This window comes from Capricornis sumatraensis, chromosome 2, assembly GCF_032405125.1.
Source record: "Capricornis sumatraensis isolate serow.1 chromosome 2, serow.2, whole genome shotgun sequence".
NCBI lineage: Eukaryota > Metazoa > Chordata > Mammalia > Artiodactyla > Bovidae > Capricornis > Capricornis sumatraensis.
This window is the reverse complement of record NC_091070.1, coordinates 167,788,131-167,800,761: the sequence shown is the minus strand read 5'-3', so window position 1 is coordinate 167,800,761 and position 12,631 is coordinate 167,788,131.

Sequence of the window (12,631 nt, the reverse complement as noted above, 5' to 3'; positions counted from 1 at the left end):
TCCCTCTCCCTCTGAGTCCAAAAGTCCGTTATACACAGCTGTGTCTTTTTTCCTGTCTTGCATACAGGGTCGTCATTGCCATCTTTCTAAATTCCATATATATGTGTTAGTATACTGTATTGGTGTTTTTCTTTCTGGCTTACTTCACTCTGTATAATCGGCTCCAGTTTCATCCATCTCAACAGAACTGATTCAAATGTATTCTTTTTAATGGCTGAGTAATACTCCATTGTGTATATGTACCACAGCTTTCTTATGGCATTCTATCATGTATACTATCATGTAAGAATTGAATTGCCAGTCTATGTCTGACGCAGGATACAGCATGCTTGGGGTTGGTGCATGGGGATGACTCACTGAGATGTTATGGGGAGGGAGGTGGGAGGGGGGTTCATGTTTGGGAACACATGTAAAAATTAAAGATTTTAAAATTAAAAAAAATAAAATAAAATAAAAAAAAAAAGAGTTATCTTTGGACAGTTTTTTTTGCCTTTCTGAATTATTTTCTTTGGATAATTTTCCTAGAATAAGTATCTTGAGTCAAAAGACACAAAAGCTTTAGTGGCTATGAATGATGTTGCTTTCCAAAGTATACTAATTTACAATGCCATCAAAATATGCAACTGAACACCAAAGTATACCATTCTTTTCCCTCTCAATTCCTTGGTGTAAAATGTTACCTAAGGTGGTTCTAGTTCTTTAATTACCATCAGGACCTTATGTTGTTTTTTTTTAATAAAATATCTGTATGTCCTCTGATGTAAAATTTATGTTCATAGCTTTATTTTACGTGTGTATTTGAATGATATATTTATAAAGAAGTGATATTGACCCTTGCCATAGTTTATGCTGTTGCTTTTCCCAGTATTGGTCTCTCTTTCTATTTTGTTTCTTTTGCTTTTGCACTTTGTATGATCTTTAATGTCAGGCTTAAATCAGATTTCAGTCTTTCCCAGATGAAGATAAGAAAGTAAGCACATGTCCAGCATGTCTTGTACCTGAATGCTTCAAGTTCATTTAGGTCTCAAATCAAAAGGTTTATTTCCTTTTAATTTTATATTTAAGTCTTCAACTATCTGGAATATATTTTAGTATATTCTATAAGATTTTATAAGATGTCAATTGCTGCATAACAAACCACCCAAAACTTGGTGGTATGTCCATATCTAGATACACAAGGATGTAGAAATGGAGACGTGATTCCGTGGGACCCATTGCAATAATGATCTACCAGTACTTTTATCAAAATTAGTATTTAATTATCCAATATAATTTTCTACATAATGCTAACCTTTCTTATTGACTCCTGATATCTCTTCTATTAAATTCTTATAAGAAATAGAATATTTCTGGACTCTTTTCAATTAAAATAATTGTCTAGTTTGGGGCCAGAGGTATGTTATTTTAATTATTGTTGCTTTAACATGTTTTGATATTTGGCCATTAGGGCTAACCATTTCAGTATGCTTCATTTTTCACAAAATTCTTTAATTAATATTCCTGGTAATTTTCCAACTGAATTTTATGATAATATTTATAAAAATTACTATTTGGGTGTTTTCAATGGGGTTATGAAAATCTCTTAAGTTTGAGAGAAACTGACATCTTTATCATAATCTCTCATTCAAGAATATCATAGTTTCATTTATTTGTGGTTCCTATTTTAAATTTCTCAGTAAAACTTTAAGTCAAAGGTCACTAAATTAAGCTACTTTGTAAGCATTTTTAACATTTGTTGTTATTCTTAATAAATTTCTTTTACATTATGTAGGAAGTTCAGTTCAGTCACTCAGTCGTGTCCAACTCTGCAACCCCATGAGCTGCAGCACACCAGGCCTCCCTGTCCATCACCAACTCCCAGAGTTTACCCAAACTCATGTCCATTGAGTCAGTGATGCCATCTAACGATCTCATCTTCTGTCGTCCCCTTCTCCTCCTGCCTTCAGTCTTTCCCAACATCAGGGTCTTTACAAATGAGTCACCTCTTCATATCAGGTGGCCATAATACTGGAGTTTCAGCTTTAACATCAGTCCTTCCAATGAACACCCAGGACTGATTTCCTTTAGGATGGACTGGTTGGATCTCCTTGCAGTCCAAGGGACTCAAGAGTCTTCTCCAACACCACATTTCAAAAGCATCAATTCTTCTGCACTCAGCCTTCTTTATAGTCCAACTCTTACATTCATACATGACCACTGAAAAAACCACAGCCTTGACTAGACGGACCTTTGTTGACAAAGTAATGTCTCTGCTTTTTAATGTAGGAAACACATAGATAAATGATTATAAGTAATATCTATAATAGTATGTATTCTGATCAGTTATTGTTGATATGCAGGTCATATTTTGTGTCCAGCTGCTTTTTCATTATTTTAATAAGAATTATTTAATTATCTTAATACTCAAAATTATTTAAAACGTTTTTGACAAGTTGCTTTGGATTTCCTAGTTTTACAATAATGTTATCTGACAATTATCTTTTGTCTCTTCCTTTCCAATATTATTGCTTGTATTTCATTTTCATGGTTTATGTTATTATTTTAATATAATTAATAATATTGATAGCAGAAGACTCGAAGATTTTCTTGCTTCATTTTAATTTTAAAAGAATGGCTTTAGCACTTTTCCATTAAGTCTGCCATTAGCTCTTAGATTTGAATAAATACTCATTGTTATGTGAAAGAAATAGATTTCTATTTCTCTTTTTTCACTGAACAACTAATTTTCAAGTATGGAGTGGGCAGTTTCACACTTTAATGTAGAACACACGAGCAGTTTTAAACACCACTCGAAGTGGGAAATAACAATTTTTCAATCTGTTAATATGTGAAATAGCATAGTTTAAAATTTGATTAGAATCGTTAGCCATACTCGTAGATAGAAAAGCTATGACAAACCTAGAAACCTTATTAAAAAGCAGAGACATCACTTTGCCGACAAAGGTCCATATAATCAAAGCTATGGTTTTTCCAGTAGTCATGTACATATGTGAATTGGACCATTAAGAAGGCTAAATGCTGAAAAATTGATGCTTTCAAATAGTGGTGCTGGAGAAGACTCCTGGGAGTCCCTTGGACACCAAGGAGATCAAGCCAGCCAATCCTAAAGGAAATCAATCCTGAAGATTCATTGGAAGGACTGATGTTGAATCTGAAGCTCCAATACTTTGACCACTTTATGCAAAGAGCCAACTCACTGGAAAAGGCCCTGATGCTGGGAAAGAATGAGAGCAGGATGATAAGGGGGCGACAGAGGATGAGATGGTAAGATGGCATCATTGACTCAATGGACATGAGTCTGAGCAAACTCCAGGAGATAGTGAAGGACAGGGAAGCTGATACAGAAAATAGATTGGTGGGGCCAGAGGCAGAGAGCAGGGGGTGGTTAAAAGAAGTGAAGGCAATTAAGATGTGTAAACTTCCACTCAAATAAATAACTCCTGGGAATGATTGCTATAATTAACAGTGAAAGTGAAAGTGAAGTCACTCAGTCGTGTCCGACTCTTTGTGCCCTGTGGACTGTAGCCTACCAAGCTCCTCTGTCCATGGGATTCTCCAGGCAAGAATACTGGAGTGGGTTGCCATTTCCTTCTCCAGGGATCTTCCCGACCTAGGGATCGAACCCTGGTTTCCCGCATTGGAGGCAGACACTTTAACCTCTGAGCCACCAGGGAAGCCTATATTGTATATTTGAAAGTTGTTAAGAGAACAGATCCTAAAAGTTCTCATCACAAGAAAAAAATTGTAAGCATATGGTGATGGATGTTAACCAGACTTACTGTGGCAATCACTTTGCAATATATGCATATATCAAAGCATTGTATTGTATACCTAAAACCAATACAATATATATGTCATTGTCCTCAATTAAAAAGAAGAATTATTAACCAGAGTGCATTGAGACTACAGTTCAGTTCAGCTATTCATTAAGTGAATAATTAACTTAGCAACTAAATGAGAAAACAAGCCTTTGGATATCATATCAAAATTATACACATCTATACATAATCAGAGTCTTTTCCGATACTGGGAGGGATTGGGGGCAGGAGGAGAAGGGGACGACAGAGGATGAGATGGCTGGATGGCATCACCGACTCGATGGATGTGAGTTTGAGTGAACTCTGGGAGTTGATGATGGACAGGGAGGCCTGGCATGCTGTGATTCATGGGGTCGCAAAGAGTCAGACACACCTGAGTGACTCAACTGAACTGAACTGATACATAATCATGATTTCTCTAATAAAAGTTTTTATGCCTGAGCCTCACAGTAAATGAGTGAAGTCTATCCATACTGGGTTTTATAATAGCCTTTTTTAAAAATTGAAGTAGAATTGCTTCACAGTATTATATTAGTTTCAGGTGCACAGAATAGTGGTTCAGTATTTTTATAGATGAACTCTATTAAAAGTTATTACAATATAATGATTATAATCCCCTGCACTATACAATATATCCTTGTTGCTTACGTATCTTATACATAACAATTTGTATCTCTTAATCCCTTACTCCTAATTTGCCCCTTCCTGCTTACCTTTCCCCTCTGGTAATCACTAATTTGGTTTCTGTATCTGCGTGTTTCTCACTTTGCTATATACATTTGTTTGTATTAGTTTTTAGATTCCACATGTAATGTCATATATATTTGTCTGTCTGTATCTCACATATTTTAGTAAAATAATGTTTTCTAGGTCCATTCACATTTCTCCAAATGTCAGACTTTCATTCTTTTTATGGCTGAATAGTATTCCTTTTTGTGTATGTGTATGTGTGTATACATACATGTATCACGTCTTATTCATTCATTTGTGTGTTGATGGGACACTTGGGTTGCTTTCATGTCTTGGCTACTATAAATAGTGCTGCTGTGAACATTAGAATGCATGTATTTTTTTTAATTAATGTTTCATTTATCCATGCTGTTTTTCTTCAATCGAGTGATAACTCAAACTGAGTCAACTGAATCTTGTGTTGAACCATAGTTTATTCTTATTCTCTTCTCTTAATTACACCCCTACCATACCTTCTTTTTAATTCTCTTTTTCTCTCTTCTCTTCTTCTTCTGCACCAAGAACACTATTGTGTTATTCATTCATTCAGTTGATATTTATAACACCAGTTACGTACCAGGCATTGTCCTAGTCACAGGTAATAGAAGAGAGAGCAAAACCTGAGCAAGTCTCTATCCTTATGGAACTTACAGTCCAAGGGAGGCAGACGTTCATAGTAGAGGCATTTAAGCTTCTACTTTTACAAATGTAAAAGTCTAAACAAGAGAGTTCCTAGTAAGAGACACAACCTTGTAAGAAAAATCAGGTTAAGTTTCCCTGAGAAAATTAGCTGAACTGAAATTAATGAGTTCTTGAGGCAAAGATTAAAGGAAGGAAAAAGTTTTCAAGGCAGAGGAAATAGCTCTTGCATAGAACCTATGGAAGAGGGGAGTTTGTCTTATTTTCTTTTAATCAGAGGATAACTGCTTTACGATGTTGTGTTGCTTTCTGCTGTACAACAATGTGAATTAACTATAAGTATACATGTACCCCTCCCTCTTGTCCCTCCCTTCAGTTCAGTTCAGTCTCTCAGTCGTGTCCGACTCTTTGCAACCCCATGAATTGCAGCACACCAGGCCTCCCTGTCCATCACCAACTCCCGGAGTTTATCCAAACTCATGTCTATCGAGTTGGTGATGCCATCCAACCATCTCATCCTCTGTCATCCCCCTTCTCCTCCTGCCCCCAATCCCTCCCAGCATCAAAGTCTTTTCCAATGAGTCAACTTTTCGCATGAGGTGGCCAAAGTATTGGAGCTTCAGCTTTAGCATCAGTCCTTACAATGAACACCCAGGACTGATCTCCTTTAAGATGGACTGGTTGGATCTCCTTGCAGTCCAAGGGACTCTCAAGAGTCTTCTCCAACACCACAGTTCAAAAGCATCAATGCTTTGGCACTCAGCTTTCTTTACAGTCCAACTCTCACATCCATACATGATCACTGGAAAAACCATAGCCTTGACTAGATGGACCTTTGTCAGCAAAGTAATGTCTCTGCTTTTGAATAGGCTATCTAGGTTGGTCATAACTTTTCTTCCAAGGCGTAAGCGTCTTTTAATTTCATGGCTGCAGTCACCATCTGCAGTGATTTTGGAGACCAAAAAAATAAAGTCTGACACTGTTTCCACTGTTTCCCCATCTATTTCCCATGAAGTGATGGGAGCTCTTTAATCACTTATAACATTGTGCGTGCAGTTCAAGAACAAAAGAGAGAGTGCTGTAAAATGAAACTGCATTGCTAAGCAGGTGCCAGCTCCCTTCAAATCTTTGGGGGTCAGATTCATAGAAAGCTTCAGAATGGTAAAGATCATGCTGTCTCCAAAAAGGAGTATGGCTGCAGTTAGAGAACTGAGGGAGCCACTGTTACTGTCCAGGCCATGGTAGCTTAGACCAGAGTGGTAAAAGTAAAGATGATGAAAAACGGAGAGAACCAATAAGAATTTTAAGATTACAAGCAACAAAACATGATGACATGATGACAGATTTACATTTATGAAGCAGGAGCGGGGACAGTATCAAAGATGACTTTTAGATATTTGACTTTCAAATATGCATAATCTAAATGCATAGTCTTTTTTTTTAAATAAGACTCATAGGAAGTGGACTAGGTTTAGGACTCTTATAGTAATACAAGTGAGCTCTGGTTTAAATGTTTACCCAGAGCAATTTGGAAGACAGACTTGCATTAACTTATTATAATAAATACTTCTGTGCCTACTAAGTAAATTTTGTTACAAAATAAAATGAGTGGAAAGACTAAATTTAATCAGGATCAGAATATGGTCCCTGAGAGATTTTTCAATGTGTTTTATACTATATAGTTTAATTGCTACAGGCAAGTCTGTTTGCTGCGATAATCGGCACCACAAGTATTTGCTGGAAACATTCTGTATCCAGCAGTCATAATAGTTCTTTGGGCAAAACAATATTTGATAAAAGAATATTAGATACATTATAAAATACAATAGAAAAAATCAATTAAAGTAAAGCAAAATCATTTCTTTCCAGTATAGTTATATCATTTCCTAGTACTATTTTTCTTTCACCAACTTAAATTCCATTTCAGTTTGGCCTCAAACACTCTTCTTTCCTACTTCCAGTGAGCCATTTAATAATAGTTTGTTATGCTGTAGTCAGTTTCCAACTCATGACCTTCTCACAAGCTTCAGAAATAATACAGAATTTCATTGTTTCAATGCAGTAGTAGAGCACCTGCCCTTCGAAGTCCCATTTTTTGAAATCCTGTATTGTCATTAAAAGGCCATTATGACCTAAACAGAAAGTCATGTTGAATACTTTAGTGATGTAAGACTTCATATCTTAATAGTAATAGAGACCTCCCTTGTCATTCAGGAAGCCCCTGGTTCTGTTGGTACAGAACTAATTGATAAAATTTAGTCGTCCGCGAGTTAAGCATTTTCTGCAAGATCAACTGATTTCATTCATATGATTTTTGCTTATTTCCTTTATTCATTAAGTATCTTATGAGAGTCTATGGAGTCTCAAGGACATTTTAATAAATATTTTAATTATACCATGTTTAGTGAAGTGTGAGATATTCTGAAAGTTTCTCTTTGGGAGTTACTGGAGTGGCATAGAGGGCAGGGTGAAGTTGTGTGTTTTATAGAAATTGCTAGAAGTGTACTGCAGTAGGCAAAATAATGACTCCCTAGAGCCTGTGAATGTGTTTACCTCATGTGACAAAAGGGACTTGTAAATGTGGTCAAGAATCTTGAGGGACTTCCCTGGTGGTCCAGTGAACTAAGACTGATCTCCCAATGCAGGGGGTCTGGGCTCCATCCCTGGTAAAGGAACTTGATCCCACATGCAGCAACAAGAATTCACATGCTGCAACTAAAGATCTCACGTGCTGCAGTGAAGACTGAGGATCCCACATTCTGCAACTATCACCTGATATGGACAAATAAATAACTTTTTAAAGAATATTGAATTGGGGAGATTATATTGAATTATTTGGGTTGGCCCTTTATAATTACAGGGGTCCTTATAAGAAGAGGGCAAGAGGATCAGAGAAGAGAGAGAGATGTGAAGACAGAGGCTTTATACAGGGTGATGAAGGGCCACCAGCCAAATAATGTGAGCAACTTCACAAGAAGCTGGCAAAGGCAAGGAAATGGATTCTCCCCTGGTACCTGCAAAAGAAACTCAGCTCTATCAACTCATTCTGAACATATGACCTCCAGAAATAGAAGATGATAAACTTGATTATTTTAAGCCACTGAGTTCATGGTAGTTTGTTAGAGCAACATTAGGAAACTACTACAGGTACTTAAAACTGTGAACAGTGGTTATTCTACTCTGGAAATCTGAGAATGAAGATTGGGATCATAGAGGGCTTTTACTCTCCATTCTTCAGTATTACTTGACATTTTTTATTATGGATTTACATAGCTCTTTAATTAAAATAAATGATCATTAAAAGAGTGAAAAAAATGTATATAGCATAATCTCTCAACCATATTAAAAATAGATGAAAATAAGAAGAAAGCCTACTAAAATATTAGCAAATTTTAGTCCTGGGTATTGAGATTGTGGGTGTTCAATATTCATTTATCTGTTCATTCACTCAGCAGTTATTCATTGAGCATCTACTCTGTGCTGGAGAATGTGCTAGGAGCTGAGACTGCAGATAGGAATAAACTTGACACGACCCCTGCCCTCGTGGAACTTAGACATAGTAAGGAAGGCAGATATTTAACAATTATACAAATAACTAATAATTATATAGGAGTAAGTTCAACAAAGAAGAAGTAAGTGACATCATCATGTCCTAGGGCAGTCTTACATAGTCAGGGGGTGCTTTCTTGAGGCATGTCAGCTTAGAATTAAAGGATAAATGGAAAAATTGCCAGGCAGAGATGGGAAACAAAATTTTCTTAATTTTCTGTAAATAGCACATATCACTTTTACTATCATAAAAAAAATGAGCCCTTTTTTTTAAAGGAATAACTAATACTCCTCCCCCTCTTTATATCTGGAAGCAGCAGCTGCTCAGTGCTAGAAATGGTTTATTCATACTGCTTGATTTAGCCAAATTTAGTTTAATGATCAGTTTTCTCTCTTTCTCTCAAACACTTCAGTCAATTTAAATATTTAAGTTAATAAATGGAATCCACTGGACAAGAAAGTAAAATAAAATAATGGTAAAAGAGCTTCTTTATCCAGAGCTTGCATTAGGAAACTATTAAATTTATTACCTTTTGGTAGTCAGTCCATCACGAAGAGCTGTGAAACGCACTTACCACTGACCTTAAGGGAAATAGGGAAATAAGATCCAGCTTCTTTGCCCATCACAATTCTATTTTTATCAAATCAAAATTAAGAAACATAAGTGAAAGAACAAAGAGCAAAAATTATTTTGAAATCAACACAAAGTGTAAAACTAAGGGAATTTCTCTTGAAGTAATTTCATAAATAAAACAACTAGATATTAAAAACTTAAAATTCCAAATTTCTCAACATTAGACATTTATAACTGTTACCATTTCCAGATGAGTAGTAATTTTCCAAACCATAATTTGAGATTACCTTCAGATTTGGAGAAGAGAGAATAACATCTCTATAGTAAGTATGCCTTCATTAATAACTACCATGACATCAAAATTACTAAATAACTAAAATCTTACCAATTTAATTTTAGTGATCCTTTTATTTGTTTGCTTCCTTGCTTCTAGTACACTTAAGTGTCTGTAAATTTTGAGCAGTAATGTGCTTTAATAGTTCTTGGGGTTCTCAAAGTAAAAATACTGAAGTGATTTGCTATTTCCTTTTCCAGTGGACCACATTTTGTCAGAACTCTCCAGCATGACCCATCCATCTTGGGTGGCCCTACATGGCATGGCTCATGGTTTCATTGAGTTAGACAAGGCTGTGGTCCATGTGATCAGTTTGATTAGATTTCTGTGATTGTGGTTTTCATTCTGTCTGCCCTCTGACTGGATAAGGGTTAAGAGGCTAATGGAAGCTTCCTGATGGGAGAGACTGACTGTTGCGGAAACTAGGTCTTGTTCTCATGGGCAGGGCCATGCTCAGTAAATCTTTAATCCAATTTTCTGTTGATGGGCAGAAATCAGTCAAGAAGCAATAGTTAGAACCGGACATGGAACAACAAACTGGTCCCAAACTGGGAAAGAAGTACCTGAAGGCTGTATATTGTCACCCTGCTTATTTAACTAGGCAGAGTACACCATGAAAAACGCCAGGCTAGATGAAGCACAAGCTGGAATCAGGACTTCAGATACACAGATGACACCAACCTGATGGCAGAAAGAGAAGAACTAAAGAGCCTCTTGATAAACGTGAAAGAGAAGAGTGAAAAAGTTGGCTTAAAACTCAACATTCAAAAAATGAAGATCATGGCATCTGGTCCCATCAGTTCAGTTCAGTTCAGTTCAGTTGCTCAGTCGTGTCCAACTCTGCGACCCCATGAATCGCAGCACGCCAGGCCTCCCTGTCCATCACCAAATCCCGGAATTCACTCAGACTCGCGTCCATCGAGTCAGTGATGCCATCCAGCCATCTCATCCTCTGTCGTCCCCTTCTTCTCCTGCCCCCAATCCCTCCCAGCATCAAAATCTTTCCCAATGAGTCAACTCTTCGCATGAGGTGGCCAAAGTACTGGAGTTTCAGCTTTAGCATCATTCTTTCCAAAGAAATCTGATCTCCTTCAGAATGGACCAGTTGGATCTCCTTGCAGTCCAAGGGACTCTCAAGAGTCTTCTCCAACACCACAGTTCAAAAGCATCAGTTCTTCGGTGCTCAGCCTTCTTCACAGTCCAACTCTCACATCCATTCATGACTACTGGAAAAACCATAGCCTTGACTAGACAGACCTTAGTCGGCAAGTAATGTCTCTGCTTTTGAATATACAATCTATGTTGGTCATAACTTTTCTTCCAAGGAGTAAGCGTCTTTTAATTTCATGGCTGCAATCACCATCTGCAGTGATTTTGGAGCCCCCCAAAATAAAGTCTGACACTGTTTCCACTGTTTCCCCATCTATTTCCCATGAGAAGATGGGACTGGATGCCATGATCTTCGTTTTCCGAATGTTGAGCTTTAAGTCAACTTTTTCACTCTCCTCTTTCACTTTCATCAACAGGCTTTTTAGTTCCTCTTCACTTTCTGCCATAAGGGTGGTGTCATCTGCATATCTGAGGTGATTGATATTTCTCCCGGCAATCTTGATTCCAGCTTGTGTTTCTTCCAGTCCAGCATTTCTCATGATGTACTCTGCATATAAGTTAAATAAGCAGGGTGACAATATACAGCCTTGACGTACTCCTTTTCCTATTTGGAACCAGTCTGTTGTTCCCTGTCCAGTTCTAACTGTTGCTTCCTGAGCTGCATACAGGTTTCTCAAGAGGCAGGTCAGGTGGTCTGGTATTCCCATTACTTCGTGGCAAATAGATGGGGAAACAATGAAAACCATAACAGACTCTATTTTCTTGAGCTCCAAAATCACTGCAGATGGTGACTGCAGCCATGAAATTAAAAGACGCTTGCTCCTTGGAAGAAAAGCTATGACAAATCTAGACAGCATATTAAAAAGCAGAGACATTACTTTGCCAACAAAGGTTAATCTAGTCAAAGCTTTGGTTTTTCTAGTAGTCATATATGAATGTGAGAGTTGGACCATAAAGAAAGCTGAGCACCGAAGAATTGATACTTTTGAACTGTGGTGCTAGAGAAGACTCTTAGTCCCTTGGATTACAAGGAGATCAAACCAGTCAATCCTCAAGGAAATCAGTCCTGAATATTCATCGGAAGGACTGATGCTGAAGATGAAACTCCAATACTTTGACCACCTGATGTGAAAAACTGACTCATTGGAAAAGACCCTGATGCTGGGAAAGGCTGAAGGTAGGAGGAGAAGGGGATGACAGAGGATGAGATGGTTGGATGGCATCACCAACTCAATGGATGTGAGTTTGAGTAAGCTCCAGGAGCTGGTGATGGACAGGGAAACATGGAATGCCACAGTCCATGGGGTCAAAAAGAGTTGGACATGCCTGAACAACTGATCTGACTGACTGACTATGCTTCAGTAAGAATCAGCATAAATGTGCCTATATTCAAGGAAAAAGTAGCATACTGTAGAATTGGCTTAGAATAGTTATGTAATAAGCATTTATGTTATTTGTAACAGAGATTTATATCAGCTAAATTGCAAATAGGAGAGGCTGTAAATAAAGATTTCGTGTTATAATAAAATGGTTGATTTAAAATTCAGATATCCCTGTTGTAGATGAAATTTAAGTATTTTGGATCTATGGTGAATTAAATACTGTCCTCCCAAAATTCTTGAATGCCTGGAACCTGAGAATATGAATTTATTTGAAAAGAGGTTCATTGCAGATGTGATCAAGTAAGAACATACTGGGTTAGGGAAGACCTCTGAGTCCAATTACTTATGCCTTTATTCTTATAAAGAGGAAAGCACATAGAGAGACACACACAGATAAGAAAGCTATGTACCATGATAGAAGAAGGCAACTAAAAGCCAAGGAAAACCAAGAATCGGGAGGAGCCACCAAGAGCTAGGAAGAAGCAAGGAAGGATTC